Below are 16,384 nucleotides of genomic sequence, written 5' to 3'. Positions count from 1 at the left end.
ACTTAGCTCGTCACTATCCGAAGTTGTAAACTTTAATTGATTTATTTGAGCTTGGTGATCGGTAGTTTCCATCACCCGAGGTTTTTTATGCTGGAGATCATTCATTGATCAAGGGCTTTTTCCTCATATAAATCCTTGTGTTGTTCGTGCAATTTATATCATAGTGATCCTTATCATAATTCTTCATTTCAAGCATCATTCCCCGTAACTTGGAGTTTGGTTGCATTATCCTAGCGTGATTTTAACCAAAACAACTGGTATTTACTGTTATATTGCTATGCCATTTGGACTAAGAAATGCAGGTGCTACTTATCAAAGGCTAGTCAATATGATGTTCAAGGATCAAATTGGACACACTATGGAAGTCTATATAGATGACATGGTGGTCAAGTCTAAAAGAGCTGAGGATCACCTTAGAGACTTGGAGGAAGCATTCAATATCCTTGACAAATACAATATGAAACTAAATCCTTCCAAGTGTCATTTTGGTGTTAAAGCAGGTAAATTCCTAGGCTATGTGGTGACTAAGAGGGGCATTGAAGCAAGTCCAAAGCAGATTAAGGCTATTGTGAACATCAAATCACCTGCTAATGCTAAGGATGTGCAAAGATTAACAGGCAGGATCGCAGCCTTAAACAGGTTCATATCCAAATCCTCAGAAAAGTGCAAGGAATTCTATGACATCCTGAGGAAGAACAAGAAATTTGAATGGACTGAGAAGCATGAAAGTGCCCTCAAAGCTCTTACGCTTTGATGAAACCAGAAAAGAGGGATATATTATCCTTATACCTAGCAGTATCCTCAAAAGCAGTAAGTGCGGTCCTTGTTAAGGGTCACCAAGGTACACAACATCCTGTTTATTAGGTAAGTAAGAGTTTGCTTGATTCTGAATCCAGGTATTCACATTTAGAAAAACTTATTCTGGCTTTAATTATGGCGTCTACTAAATTAAGACATTATTTTGAAACTCATACCATTATCGTTAAGACTAATTTCCCAATTAAGAATGTTCTCAGGAAACCTGAAATGTCAGGAAGGATGGCTAAGTGGGCAGTGAAGCTCAGTGCTTATGATATAAGATATGAGCCTAGAACCGCCATTAAATCCCAAGCCTTAGCTGACTTTGTGGCAGATTTCAGTAGTGACTTGCAAAAGGAAGCTGAGTTAGAAGTCCAACAGCTTGAAGAAACTAAGGATCCTTGGATATTCTTCACTGATGGAGCCTCTAATGTCAAAGGAACAGGGCTTGGAATACTACTAAAATCGCCACAGGGGGACATAATACCCCACTCTATAGCTTGTGAGTTCCAAACTACTAACAATGAGGCTGAATATGAAGCCTTAATAGCTGGTTTGCAAATTGCCAAGCATATGAGGATCAGGTATCTTGAGGTACATGTAGATTCATTATTAATCACTAATCACTTTAATGGATCCTATGCTGTTAAAGGTGAAAAGCTAATCAAATACTTAGAGATAGTCAAAGAATTGGCACTCTCTTTTGTATCTTTTAGTTTGACACAGGTACCAAGAGAAGAGAATGCAGAAGCTGATGCACTGGCCAATTTCGGATCATCCTTGAAGATCCCAGAGGATATCAAAATACCTATTATCCATGTCCTGAATCCTGCTATTGAAGATCTTGTGGCTATGGAGATAGGAGAGGATTCTGCAATCATACCTAGTGATGCTCCGCAATCAGGATCCTGGATCCTCCCAATCATGAGATATATCCAACACGAAGAGATTCCTACAGGAGAAAACCCCAGGGCTTTCAAAATTAAGGTATCTCAATTTACAATATTGAATAACATGCTATACAAACGATCTCTTGCAGGACCATATCTAAGATGTATTGAGGATCCCGAAATTCAAGAAGTTTTAAAAGATCTCCATGAAGGAGATTGTGGAAATCACACTGGGGCAGGGCACTATTCTCAAGGATCCTGAGAACAGGATACTACTGGCCTACTATGAAGAAGGATGTTGTGGATTATGCTAAAAGATGTGATCCTTGTCAAAGACATAGTAATATCCTTCATCAACCAGCAGAGCTCTTGCATCCTATATCCTCTTCCTGGCCATTTATGAGATGGGGAATTGATATAGTTGGTGAACTTCCCAAGGCACCTGGTGGTAAAGTATTCATGCTTGCTATGACTGACTATTTGTCAAAGTGGATAGAGGCTGAAGCCTTTGCTCAAGTCAGAGAGAAAGAAGTGATATCCTTTATCAAAAGAAATATTATTACTAGATTTGGTATCCCTTCTGAAATTGTATGTGATAATGGATCCCAATTTATTGGGAGTAGAACTACTAACTTTTGTGACAGCTGGGGGATTAAGATGATAACATCAACACCAGTCCACCCACAAGCTAATGGCCAAGCAGAATCATCCAACAAGATCATCATCAACAACTTGAAAAAGAAACTTGGATCCAAGAAAGGAAAATGGGCAGAAGAGCTACCTTATGTATTATGGGCTGATAGGACAACTCCCAAGAATGCTACTGGTCAAACTCCATTCTCTTTGGTATTTGGAGCAGAATCAGTGATCCCTACAGAAATGGTGGTTCCTACTGCAAGAACAAGTATCCGTGATCCTGAAGGAAATGCTGAAAACTTGATTCAAGACCGGGATACTATAGAAGAACTCAGGGATTTGGCAAGGATAAGGATGGTCAGTTATCAACAAAGGATGGCTGGAGCTTACAATAAGAATGTCAGGATCAGGAAATTCCAAGTTGGTGATATGGTACTAAGGAAAGCATTTCAGAATAGCACCAATCCTGCTGATGGAAAGTTGGCACCAAAATGGGAAGGCCCTTATTTGATTGAAGCTGAAGCAGGAAAGGGGGCATATCGGTTGCTAACAATGGAAGGTGATTTGCTACCAAGAGCTTGGAATGCTGTCCATTTGAAAAAATATTTCATGTAATAAGGATCCATGATCCTTAGCCAACGGTGATCCTTGATCGACGGAGGATCCTCGTTACGGTAATAATTTAACCTTAAACTCTTTAACTCTTTACATATCATGTACTTAAGGAAAAGGATCCTGGATCCTTTATCCTCCTTTCACTTGTTTCTAAGTTTTGCAGAAGGTTTGAGTATCCTTGGCGGAGGATAAGTCTCCACAGAAGTATCCAGTTATTTGGGCTTGACCCCAGTTATTTGGGCTTGACCCCAGTTTTTTGGACTAGTCCCCAGTTTGGGCCTGTCCCCAGTATCGCCAGCAGCGCACGATGATCCTGGTACAGTTCATGGCAATGGGACCAGTACTCGCTTTTGGGGCTGACAATTTCATTGTACTGGCTGTATCCGGGATCCTACGTATAATGGTAGACGTACCATACATCCGTTCCTAAGGTTTCTAACGTTTTCACGTTAGCTAAGGTTTTGGCATTTTCATGTCACTAAGTTTGGATAGTCGCCAGTAAGGGCCATACTCCAGTTTACACAAGATTCTTTGGGCTTGTCCCCAGTTATCCTTTGGGCTTGTCCCCAGTTGTCCTTTGGGCTTGTCCCCAGTTATCCTTTGGGCTTGTCCCCAGTTATCCTTTGGGCTTGTCCCCAGTTATCCTTTGGGCTTGTCCCCAGTTACTAACTTGTCTTTTATATTGGCTTAGTCCCAAGTTATATTCTATTTCAGGTTTTCGAAGTTAAACAAGCAAGGATCCTTGATCCTTACCTTCCACTAAGGTTTGTCTTTTTGATTATCCTGATCATAATTGTTAAGGAGTTAGGATCCTAACTTGGATTCTCAGGTATGATCCTTATTCATTTTTATTTTTCAAGTGACCCTTATTCTTTGACAACAGAACTAATGATCCTTAAATTGCATAACTTTTCTAAGTTTATTAACTATAGGATATTTGATCCTGGATCATATCCTAAAACTCTTAAAAATGATTTATTCATCTTTTCTTATTCAAACAAAGTATATAATAACATTTGGAAACTAAAGAATTCATAAGGATAACAACACAGGATAAGCCAAAAAGTTAAGGTTTTATTTATTCACAAAATGTTAAACCCTTTAAGGTTGTCAAAATTGCCAACCCACGTTTCTACCAGCAAAACGTGGCCCGTCCACATGGGTTGGCAAAGGGTGTCCATTGTTCATGTGGTCATAACAGTGCAGGAAATTAAAGGCGGCAGGATAACAAGTGGCTTCATCCCCCAAACAGAGGATCCCTCCACCACCTATTATCCTACCTATTGTCTGAGGATCCATGATCCATAATCCTAAAAACTATTGTTCAAAGTACAACCAACCACTGTTCAACAAAAACATCATAACCAAAACAAACTACCAGACTTTAAAAAATGGGCTCCGGCTATGTCTAGAAGTGTCCATCATCGCCCATCCTTGCAGCTTACACCTTTGCTGCATCACCTTCACCAGCTCCACCTGCTTCTCCACCATCCTGATCCTTGCCACTGTTGGTTGCCTCGATTGCCAGAACCTCATCAGCCTCTTCTTCGTCCTCCAACTCAGCCAGCCTAGCCTTCCAGCCCTCCATGTCCCAGTTGCTCCTGTCAAAATTAGGATCCTGAGCTTCTTGGGCCATATGCAACTTGGTTTTGTACATGGCAATGGCAGCGGAGACTTTAGCATCCTCCATGATCTCATGCTTCTCATAGTCAACGTTGATCTGAGCTGCAATCGCCTGAGTTTTTGCTTCATTGAGGTCCTTTTCGAGGGAGACAATCTTATGATCCTTGAGCAACGCCACTTGTTGGAGGTCCGAGTATTTTTCCTCAATCTCTTCAATGCTCCCTACGTAGTCTCGGATTTCAGCAAATTTCTGCAATGGAAAGGATACAATTTAGGATCCCTTAGCCTCAGTATGGAAGGATCATGTACAAGAATCATATTTAAGGATCGGTTATTCTTACCTCAGCAACATATTCCTCAAACTGATGTTGGATCAGAGGTATACCTTCAAGGGTACCGGCAGCCTTCCTCTTCTTTCCACCTCTTCCCTTCGAAGTGGTTGCCTTGGGGACTATGACGGAAGGGCTAGCGGCAGGCTTCTTCTTTGCGGACCGGACGGTGTCAAGGTAAGTGACACTAAAACGAGAAGCAGACTTTGATGACTTTCCAGCACCTACACACCCAAAACAGATAAGTATCCTTATTTCGTTTCTATTTAACTATTTATTTAAACATTTAATTGTGCAAAAAACAGGATACTTACTCGACATTGTTACAGAACCTGAGGATATCTCTTGAGAATCCTGGGTATTTGTTTGGAATGATCTTATTGCAGGATCAAGTTTTCGAAAAGCAGCACGCCTCTCCTTGGTGGCAGGTGATGGGATAATGTGCGAAACATAGATAGCTGCACAAAAGAAACAAAAGCATGTTAGTGATCCTCATCAGAAACAAGGTTATCCGGTGATCCTTCTAAGGATCCTCTATCCGACCGTGGGTGGCCCACTTCCTTGGCAGATTCTTTCCATCCGAGATGGTATCCCTTCTGATAAAAAAGAACCGCGTTTTCCAGTTGGTGTCATTCTTGGTGGTCTTGAGGATGGGGTGTTCTTTGCCGGGTTTGTGTTTGAATAGATATCGGTGGGATCTGTGGCTCACAAGGTAGTACATCTCTGCCAACTCCGACATTCCCAGATCAATGCCTTCGTGCTCAATGATCCTTTCAAGGGTACTCAAGACCCTCCACATCATTGGCATCGCTTGGATGTAGGAGATGCCGGTGAGAGAGAAGAAAGACTGGGTGAACTCAGGGAAATGATACGTGTATCCTATTGTGAATGGGGTGACCGGGAAAGCTACCCAGGTTTCTTAAACGAAATCGCTTAGAATGGTGGGGTCAAAAGCTTTAAAAATGGTACTCGCCGGAAAACAATGGCGAATTCTGTCTATCTGTGGATCAGTAAAGCAGCATCGTTCCTTCATAGAGTCTTCGATGATTCCTTGGCTCTTGGGAGGACTATCTTTTTGGTGATCCTTAGCCGGCGAGGATCTTAGCATCATCTTGGTCATGATGGTAAAGAAGAAGATGAACAGAAAAAGAAAACGTAAAGGGAGAAGAGAAAGAGAGATACCTGCCTGATCTTTGAATGCGGATTTAAAGGGAGTCTCTCTTGAATTTAAATGCATATTTATCCCTATCTCTAACTTCAATTTATAATAATGATCTTGCAGGGTAGTCACTTCAGTGACGTCAGGTTGGTAACGGCTAGTCCGACTACAACGGCTATTTATACGTTGGTTTGTTACGGATAAGAACGAGAAAATATAACTCGTTTATTTACATTTTTACTCCTTATATTTTGGGGGCAATTGTTAGGGGAGGATTTTCCTATGATCAGTGATCCTCAATTGTTGTCGGGTTTAAGGATCCTTAATTGTGTTTGAGTTTAGGATCCTCGGAGAGTATTGTAGGATCAGGATCCAGGATCCTCATAGTGATCCTTACACTAACGATTGTCTGCTTTGAATATGGAATTGTTTTGCAGGAGTACGTGCTTGGACTTGGTCATGGCGATATTCCTGGAGCATATTCTCTTTTATTCCGCACGTGCTTGACCATTGTGAACGTTATGGAGATCGTGGGGAGAGTGCATGAATTGCGGATAGTTATTTATCTTAGATATTTACTAAATTTAAAAGGGGATAGCGAGCTAGATTAGAACACTTGGCTATTTTTGGCTACAAACACACACTCGTACTGCTCTCATCAGTTTACAACACTCTGCTCGGCGATTACACATCATTTTTACACATTTCATTCTAGTAATCCTTGTAACTAGCTCGCTATAATCCGAAGTTGTAACACACATTTGGTTTAATCTAAGTTGGTGATCGGTAGTTTCCATCACCCGAGGTTTTTTGTGCCGGAGATCAACTCTTGATCAAGGGCTTTTTCCTCATATAAATCCTTGTGTCATTTGTTCATTACATTTGATTGTTATCCTAAGCATTGTTCATTGATTCAAGCATCACACCTCACACATAAAGATTTGGTTGCATTATCTTTGCTTGATTTTTGACCAAAACAGTTTCCTTGGCATGTCTCTTGGCTGCTGAAAAGGAAGTACCACAAATGTCTGATCCACCGGAAATGAAGTTTATAACTTGTGCATTTGCTGGAGGAGCAGGAGCTTTTTCTGGGATCCTTTCAGGATCCTGGGTTCCTGACTTCTTCCGTCCTAAAAGTACCACAAATGTCTGATCCACCGGAAATGAAGTTTATAACTTGTGCATTTGCTGGAGGAGCAGGAGCTTTTTCTGGGATCCTTTCAGGATCCTGGGTTCCTGACTTCTTTCGTCCTAAAAGTTCCTTTAAGTGCCCCTTGCTTAACAAGTAACCAATTTCTTTCCTTAGTGCAATGCACTCTTCGGTGAGATGCCTAAAATCCTCGTGATATACACACCATTTTGATTTGTCTTTTGTAGCAGCTGGTTTATCACTTTTTCTTGGCCACCTAGCTTTCTCACCTAAATTTTGCATTGCAAGAATTAATTCATTGTTATCAACAGAAAAACAGTATTCAGAGATTGGAGGATAATCCTCATTATCCTCTTCTTGTTCGACTGCATGCACATTCTGGTTATCAGACTTGTTGTAGGATTTGAACTTGTTATTCTTGAAATAGGATCCTTGCTTTTCCTGTTTCGAGGATCCTGCCAGTCTCTCCTGGATCCCTCTAATCGAATGAACTTAAGGGCCCTGGTTCTTACTTCATCAAGACTCCTTCATGGTGTCATAACAAGATCATCATAGAATAATGAATCCCTAAGTAAGCCCATTTTAAAGGCTTCTACAGCCGTGGCTATATCCAAGTTAGGAATATCTAAGGATTCTTTACTAAACTTAGTGATATAATCTCTAAGTGATTCATTTTGACCTTGAGTTACCCTATATAAATCACTAGTTAAGCGTTTAAATTTTCTACTGCAAGAGAATTGATTATTAAACAGGTTAACTAGATTAGCAAATGAAGTAATAGAGTAAGGGGGAAGACTTAGCAGCCATTTAAGAGTTGATCCTGTAAGTGTGGATCCGAAACCCTTGCATAAACATGCTTCTTTTAACCTCTCAGGGATGGGGTTGATCTCCATCCTTTCTCTGTATTGAGCCAGGTGTTCTTCAGGATCTGTTGAGCCATCATATAACTTCATGGTTGGTATCTGGAACCTTTTAGGTATCTCAGCATCACAAATAGGTGGTGCAAAACGAGATATCTTATGGCTCCCATCTGCAATCTCAGGAATGGGTTTAACCACCCCTGGAACGCTGGATATCATATCCTTAAGCTTTTGTAACACCCTAGCCATAGCTTGGTTGATACCTATATCCTGTATAAGGCCATGGTTAGTAGTATAAGAATTATTGAAAGTGTTACCTCTCGGTCGATTCAAGTTTGGAATCCGAGATGTGAATCCATATTGTCGAGATTCTGGTATAACTGAAGGACCAGAAGAAGCAATGGTTTGCATTGGGATGAAGTCTCCTTGATGGACATCTGAACTTCCAAGCTACAAGCTTCTTAAGGATCCTTGATCCCGAGAAACATTGGATCCTTGATACACTGTGGACGGGGGTCTTGGAGGATAATCCATGGATCCGAAAACCTGAGAGGATCCTTGATGTATGTGTATTTTTAAGTCTTAATACGCTAGCACGTATAACACATACTATATACACTTAGCACAAAAGTTGGTGATAAAATAATATATATTTTTCTCTCAAAAATATACATACTTATATCCATTTTTATTTTTGAAGAAATCCTCATTTCTTATCACCAAAAATTAGGGAAACCTTGGTAATACTCTTAAATACATTTTTAGGGAATGAGTTCTTCAAAAACTTATATTTTTCTAAGTGTCAAAATTTATAAAAATTTTGACAAAGTTTCCCCTAAAAATGGAGGTTTCCCATGTTTTCAAAACATGTGTTTATTTTCTTTTAAATCGTCAACAATCATCAACAACAATTATCAACAATAATCATCAACAACAATCACTAATTTTCCCCATTTCATGAACTTGAATATTTACAAAAATGTGTAGTAATTTACTAGCACATTTAGTAAGTCTTGTTATCTTTATAAATAAGTTTAATTTCTTAAAAACCTTAATTTTAAAGAATATGAAGTTTCACAACTTCTAGTCGGTTTTTATGAAAATTATTTCTTTGTTAAAACTTTTGTTACACAAGTGTCCACACACTTGTTTGTTCACAAAAACACCTCTAGTTCATGAAAGATTCGGTTTTAAAACATGGTTTCGTCTTACAGTTGGTCTTTCGAAAATACCACTTGTAGATCTTTAAATCTATTAGTTTAGAACTTCATTTTACAAGAAAAATTCCTTTTTACACAAGTTCATGATTCATGTGTAGTAGAGTTTCACCCTTTAACCCTTGTTTCTTTCAAAACATCCTTATGTCATGATCCATGATCATGACCAACCCGGGTTAAATGATGATCCGAGCTACCACAACATAGATCGGGTCCAAATAACCACACAAATCAATTACTACAACATTTACACAACATATGAGCTTTTAACCATCATTATTAGTGTTTTTAGTAGACTTTAATGCATCAACTTGTAAGATTTTGAGTTTTAACCGTTACATATCATATTAACCACTTCAAAATAGTTCAAGAATGTGATTTAAGCAACATACCACTAGCTCGAGGCTAGGGAAGAATCTAGATGCAAATAGGGTGGATAAAAGCAAGAGAATGAGGTCCTTCGCTTTCCGTTTGCACCAAGCCTCCTTATACGGGATCCTTGATACTTGTATGGACTTGGAATGTGGTGATCAAAACTGAAAAATTGATGGATTGAGAGGGGGTGTTTGGCCGTAGCTTTTCTAGAGAGAGAGAGGGAGAGAGTGGAAGTGTGGTGATGAGGAAGATGGAGTGATGGAATGGTGGTATTTATAGACCTTCCATATAGCATATTCCTAGCATATTCCTAGCATATTCCTGGCATATTCCTGGTATATTCCTGGTATATTCCTGGTATATTCCTAGCATATTCCTGGCATATTCCTGGCATATTCCTGGTATATTCCTGGCATATTCCTGACATATTCCTGGCATATTCCTGGTATATTCCTGGTATATTCCTGGCATATTCCTGGCATATTCCTGGCATATTCCTGGCATATTCCTGGCATATTCCTGGTATATTCCTGGTATATTCCTGGTATATTCTTGGTATATTCCTGGCATATTCCTGGCATATTCCTGGCATATTCCTGGCATATTCCTGGGTTTTCTGCGTTGTCTGCGTTTTGCAGTGTAAGCACTGTGTCGCGTAGGAACTCACGGTACGCGCTTAAACTTGAAAAATAACGTTTTTAAGCGTTTTAATTTATTTTTCAACACGAACCTGATTAAAATAAATTTTAATCATAACAGAATATTTGTGGGATTAAATATTATCCGGGCGGCCACCAACGTTCGTTTCGCAGTTTTGTCGTAATTAGTTCTGCACTTAAAGTGTGTTTCGGGTGCCTTTTAGTGCGTGTTTTAGCTTTCGTAACGACCATAAATTAAACCCTGATATGTACTCTTGGGTTTTAATGTACCTTTGTCGTAGGACCTACACCTAGGCCTCAATTCTAATGTCTGACTGCTTTCTGCAGTTCCGTTGACACAGTGTGTCTTACCGGTGAGTTTACTAATATTTCTGACGCAGCGCTCTCGATTGCATGAAGCAATATTTTGTAGTATACAACGTGTATGAATTCACTTGCTTAGCATCTAATTAGTCAATGTTGACATTTAAGCACATAATTGCAGTCATTAAATAATAATTAAAGTGTACGGAAGTTACCGGTTTTGTGCCAGTTGTCACATGGCAGCACTTGAGGATCCATGATCCTTAGGATTATAAAATCCTCCCCTAACAGTTGGCAAGCTTCCTAGGGCACCAGGAGGAAAAGTATTTATGCTGGCCATGACTGTTTATTTCTCCAAATGGATAGAAGCCGAAGCCTTTGCACAAGTCAGAGAAAAAGAAGTTATATCCTTTATCAAAAGAAATATCATTACTAGTGTTAGGGGAGGATTTTCCAATGATCAGTGATCCTCAATTAGTGTTGGGTTTAGTGATCCTCACTTCTGTCTGAATTAGTGATCCTCAGAAGTATTGCAGGATCAGGAACATGGATCATCATAAGGATCCTTATACTAACGATTGTCTGCTTTGAATATGATGTTGTTTTACAGGAGTACGAACTTGGACTTGGTCTTGGCGATATTCCTGGAGCATATTCCATATTTATTCTGCACGTGCATGGCTGAAATGGACATTATGGAGGTCGTGGAGGACTTGCACCAAATGCGGAATGTTTGTTAGCTTAGATATTTTCCATTTTTAAAGGGGATAGCGAGCTAAATAGAAACACTTGGCTATTTTTTGCTGAACACACACACTCGTAACTACTCTCACCAGCTCTTGACAATTCACTTGGCGATTACACACCTTTTTGCACATTACACTATAGTGATCCTTGTAATTAGCTCGCTATCATCTGAAGTTGTAATACATTTCTCGTTTAATTTGAGTTGGTGATCGGTAGTTTCCATCACCCGAGGTTTTTTATGCAGGAGATCATTCATTGATCAAGGGCTTTTTCCTCGTATAAATCTCTGTGTCACTTGTTCATTACATTTCAGAGTGATCCTTAATATTGTTCATTGATTCAAGCATCATACCTCACAACAGAAAGTTTGGTTGCATTATCATTGCTTGATTTTTGACAAAAACAGTTTGGCGCCCACCGTGGGGCAATTGGTGCTTCATTCCTAAGGAATTCTTGTTCTTGTGATCATTTTGGCTCGTTACAACCAAGCAGACGGCTTCTTCAGCGAAGAACACTTCAAGTGCAATGTTTGCAGTCAATTCATCCCAGGGCGTTCTACCTTTGCCTCCACCACCTTCTGGATCCCAGAAGAATGCTGAAAAGAGACCGACTCCTATTTTCTCAAAACCACCAACTTCTTCTGTTTCCTCTAATCCTACTACTAGTGACCTTTTTACTTTAATTTTGCAGATGAAGGATCACATACAGCAGCAGGATAAGACCAACGAAAGGATTCTCAGAGAAATTGGTGATATCAAGAAGCAGAAGAGATCGGCAGAGGATCATTCCCCATTGATGCCAAGATCTTTGAATTTCGACACTCCGGTCATAACCTCCCAGCATTCTGCAGCCCCAGATGTCCAATACTTCTGTGGAACAAGAGGAATGCACTATGGATCCTCAGCAACGTCTCAGGCCCTAGGATCCTATTTTCAACCAGCAGGATCCTTCTTCCAGCATCCAGGACCCTTCGTCAGCTTAGGAGGATACATGGGGACGCATCAGGTTCAAGGATCCTCTCAGGTTCAAGGATCCTCTCAGGTCCAAGGATCCTCTCAGGTTCAAGGATCCTCTCAGGTTCAAGGATCCTCTCAGGTTCAACGATCCTCTCAGGTTCAAGGATCCTCTCAGGTTCAGGGATCCTCCTTTCAGCCTCAAGGATCCTCTCAGGTTTTCGGATCCATGGATTATCCTCCAAGACCCCCATTCACAGTGCATCAAGGATCCAATGCTCCGCAAGATCAAGGATCCTTAAGAAGTTTGTAGCCTGGAAGTTCTGATGTCCATCAAGGAGACTTCATTCCAATGCAAACCATTGCTTCTTCTGGTCCTTCAATCATACCAGAGCCCCGACAATATGGATTCACATCTGGGATTCCAAGCTTGAATCCACTGGGAGGTAACACTTTCAATAATTCTTATACCACTAACCATGGCCTTATGCAGGATACAGGTATCAATCAAGCTATGGCTAGAGAATTACAAAAGCTCAAGGATATGATATCCAGTGTTCCAGGGGTGGTTAAGCCTATTCCTGAAATTGAAGATGGGAGCCATAAGATATCTCGTTTTTCACCACCTATTTGTGATGCTGAGATACCCAAGAGGTTCCATATACCAAGCATGAAGTTATATGATGGCTCCACAGATCCTGAGGAACATATAGCTCAATACAGAGAAAGGATGGAGATTAACCCCATCCCAGAGAGGTTGAAAGAAGCATGTCTATGCAAGGGTTTTGGATCCACACTCACAGGATCAGCTCTTAAATGGCTGCTAAGTCTTCCCCCCTACTCTATTACTTCATTTGCTAATCTAGTTAACTTGTTTAATAACTAATTTTCCTGTAGTAGAAAGTTTGAACGATTAACTAGTGATTTGTATAGGATAACACAAGGTCAAAATGAATCACTTAGAGACTATATCACTAAGTTTAGTAAGGAATCCTTAGATATCCCTAACTTGGATATAGCTACGGCTGTAGAAGCCTTTAAAATGGGTTTGCTTAGGGATTCATTATTCTATGACGATCTTGTTATGACACCTTGCAGGAATCTAGATGAAGTAAGAACCAGGGCCCTTAGGTTCATCCGGTTAGAGGATGACAAAAGGATCCAGGAAAGACTATCAGGATCCTCAAAACAAGAAAAGCAAGGATCCTCTTTCAGAAACAACAAGTTCAAATCCTATAACAAGTCTGATAACCAGAATGTGCATGCAGTGGAACAGGAAGAGGATGATGAGGATTATCCTCCAATCTCTGAATACTGTTTTTCTGTTGATAACAATGAACTGATTCTTGCAATGCAAAATTTAGGTGAGAAAGCTAGGTGGCCAAGAAAAAGTGATAAACCAGCTGCTACAAAAGACAAGTCAAAATGGTGTGCTTATCACGAGGATTTTGGGCATCTCACTGAAGAGTGTATTGCACTAAGAAAAGAAATTGGTTACTTGTTAAGCAAGGGGCATTTGAAGGAACTTTTGGGACGAAAGAAGTCGAGAACCCAGGATCCTGAAAGGATCCCAGAAAAATATCCGGCACCTCCAGCAGATGCACAAGTTATAAACTTCATATCTGGAGGATCAGACATTTGCGGTACTTCCTTTTCAGCAGCCAAAAGACATGCCAAAGAAACCAAGATGGATAATGGAGACAGACCCATTCGAACATCCAGTGTTACCAAGGATAAAGTCATAACTTTTGATAAGGATGATTGTGTTGACATACAGGATCCTCATCATGACTGTCTTGTTATTACTCTTTTTATATCTAATCATTTTGTTCGCAGGATCCTTATAGATGGAGGAAACTCTATGAACATAATCCAGCTTGATGTCCTAAAGAAGATGAATATTCTTGAATCCGATATCATACCAAGATCCTCAGTGCTTGTGGGATTCAGTGGGGAGACCAAGAATACTCTGGGGGACATCAAACTCCTAATCTATATAGAAGGATTACATTTTTATCAAAAAAATTGTGTTATAGATTGCTTATCGTGTTGTAATGTTATCCTTGGCAGGCCTTGGATACATGACATGAAGGCAGTCCCATCCACTTATCACCAATGTGTAAAGCTTCCTAGTCCATGGGGGGTGGTAAAAACTGAGAGTGATCAGCAAGAGGCTAAGAACTGCTACACTTCATCGATGAAACCAGCCTCAAGGCCTAGAGAGCAATAGCAATTAAAGTATCCTCCTAGGGATGTCTTGGAGGCAAGAGAGCAGGATGTGAAAGAAATCCTCATGGATCCTTATGATCCTGAATCCAAGATCTTCATAGGATCAGGGATCCTTAGCGACATTGAACAGGAGCTAATATCCTTCCTTAAAAGAAGAAAAACTACCTTTGCCTGGAAACATGAGGATATGACAGGTATATCTGAAAGGAATGCTATTATCTAGGAAGAGGTAGATAAACTACTCCGGGCAGATATGTTACGAGAGGTTAAGTATCCAAGATGGTTAGCCAATGTGGTTGTTGTTCAAAAGAAAAATGAAAGTGGAGGGTATGTGTCGACTTTACTGATTTAAATAAGGCATGTCCCAAGGATCCTTTCCCATTACCCCACATTGACTCCATGGTGGATGCTACCGCGGGTCATGAACTATTAACTTTTATGGATGCTTCATCTGGATTTCAACAAATTCAAATGGAACCATCTGATCAAGAGGATACAGCCTTTATGACCCCAACTGGTATTTATTGTTATATTGCTATGCCATTTGGACTAAGAAATGCAGATGCTACTTATCAAAGGCTAGTCAACATGATGTTCAAGGATCAAATTGGACACACTATGGAAGTCTATATAGATGACATGGTGGTTATGTCTAAAAAAGCTGAGGATCACCTTAAAGACTTGGAGGAAGCATTCAATATCCTTGATAAATTTAATATGAAACTAAACCCTTCCAAGTGTCACTTTGGTGTTAAAGCAGGTAAATTCCTAGGCTATATGGTGAGAAAGAGGGGCATTGAAGCAAGTCCAGAGCAAATCAAGGCTATTGTGAATATCAAATCTCCTGCCAATGCCAAGGATGTGCAAAGATTGACAGGCAGGATCGCAGCCTTGAACAGGTTCATATCCAAGTCCTCAGAAAAGTGCAAGGAATTCTATGACATCCTGAGGAAGAACAAGAAATTTGAATGGACTGAGAAGCATGAAAGTGCCCTCAAAGCTCTTAAGGATTACCTATCCTCAGCCCCCGCCATGATGAAACCAGAAAAAGGGGATATATTACCCTTATACTTAGTGGTATCCTCAAAAGCAGTAAGTGCAGTCCTTGTTAAGGATCACCAAGGTACACAACATCCTGTTTATTATGTAAGTAAGAGTTTGCTTGATGTTGAATCCAGGTATTCACATTTAGAAAAACTTATCCTTGCCTTGATTATGGCATCCACTAAATTAAGACATTATTTTGAAACTCATGCCATTATTGTTAAGACTAATTTTCCAATTAAGAATGTTCTCAGGAAACGTGAAATGTCAGGAAGGATGGCTAAGTGGGCAGTGAAGCTCAGTGCTTATGATATAAGATATGAGCCTAGAACAGCCATTAAATCCCAAGCCTTAACTGACTTTGTGGCAGATTTCAGTAGTGACTTGCAAAGGGAAGTTGAATTAGAAGTCCAACAGCTAGAGGAAACTAAGGATCCTTAGATACTCTACACTGATGGAGCCTCTAATGTCAAAGGAACAGGGCTTGGAATACTACTAAAATCGCCACAGGGGGACACAATACCCTACTCTATAGCTTGTGAGTTCCAAACTACCAACAATGAGGCTGAGTATGAAGCCTTGATAGCTGGTTTGCAAATTGCTAAGCATATGAGGATCAGGTATCTTGAGGTACATGTAGATTCATTATTAATCACTAATCACTTTAATGGATCCTATGCTGTTAAAGGTGAAAAGCTAATCAAATACTTAGAGATAGTCAAAGAATTGGCACTCTCTTTTGTTTCCTTTAGTTTGACACAGGTACCAAGGGAAGAGAATGCAGAGGCAGATGAGTT

The sequence above is a fragment of the Helianthus annuus genome, chromosome 4 (genome assembly GCF_002127325.2).
Source record: "Helianthus annuus cultivar XRQ/B chromosome 4, HanXRQr2.0-SUNRISE, whole genome shotgun sequence".
Classification (NCBI taxonomy): Eukaryota; Viridiplantae; Streptophyta; class Magnoliopsida; order Asterales; family Asteraceae; genus Helianthus; species Helianthus annuus.
This window is presented reverse-complemented; position numbering follows the sequence as displayed.